Below are 1,185 nucleotides of genomic sequence, written 5' to 3'. Positions count from 1 at the left end.
AAAAAAAAAGGGCCAGCCAAATAGCTCAGAAGATTAAAGCCCTGCTTAGGTAGATGCAGAGGCAGAAGGTTCCATCTTTGGTCTGTTGTGCTGGTTCCACCCCCAGGGTACACTGAGACTATGACTGAGACTGGGTGTGGTAGCACATGCCTGTAATCCCAGCACTTGGGAGGCTGTAAACAGGAGGATCTTTATGAGTCCAATCTACATGGTGAGATCCTGTGGACCCTGTACTAAATACAAAAAAAAAAAAAAAACCTAAATAAAGAAAAATAAGAAAAACATTAGGGCCCCAAAATTTAAAGACCCAATCCAAAAATGGTCACCCAAGATGAACAGACATTTCTCTGAGAAAGAAATACAAGAGGCAAACAAATACATGAAAAAATGCTCCATATCACTAACCATTCATGAAATGCAAATTAAAACAACATTAAGATACCATCTCATCCCAAAAACAATGACTATCATAAAGAAATCAACCAACAACAAATGTTGGAGAAGCTGTGGGGGTGGGGGAGGGGAAGGAACCTTTCACCACCACTGGTGGGAATGTAGATTGGTGCAACCATTATGGAAATCAGTATGGAGACCCTTCAAAGAACTAGAATGGGAAATCCCATTCAATCCAGCTATCACCCTGCTAGGAATTTTCCCAAAGTAACTGAAAACATATCATAGTGATATATATGTGCCTACACTCATGGCAGCACAATCTGTAATATCCAAATATTGGAAACAACCAAAATGCCCATCACCTGAGGAATGGATGAAAAAGATGTGGTGTTTTTATACAATAGAGTATTACTGAGCTATAAAGAAAAATAAACTCAAAGCCTTTATATGTAAGTGGATGCACCTTGAAGCTATACTCATAAGTGGAATAAACCAAACCCACATATATAAATATCATATTGTCTCCCTAGTGTAAGAACTCAAAAGAAGAAATAAAAATTGAAAGGTATAACATAGTTAAAGGTAAAGAGAAAGCATAAGGATTAAACAATGAAGAGAGAGAAAGGAGAAAAATTAGGAAATATGGCAGGACAAAACCATACATTTATGTAAATAAGATTGTTAAGGCAATGTTTCTAAGAATTTCCATCAGGTGTTTGAAAATATCAGTTAATGGGTAGAATTCTCACCCTTATGGACTCTATATGCTGATATCTGTGAACTAAGCAA

The sequence above is a fragment of the Octodon degus genome, unplaced genomic scaffold (assembly GCF_000260255.1).
Source record: "Octodon degus isolate 3935 unplaced genomic scaffold, OctDeg1.0 scaffold00272, whole genome shotgun sequence".
Taxonomy (NCBI): domain Eukaryota; kingdom Metazoa; phylum Chordata; class Mammalia; order Rodentia; family Octodontidae; genus Octodon; species Octodon degus.
This window is presented reverse-complemented; position numbering follows the sequence as displayed.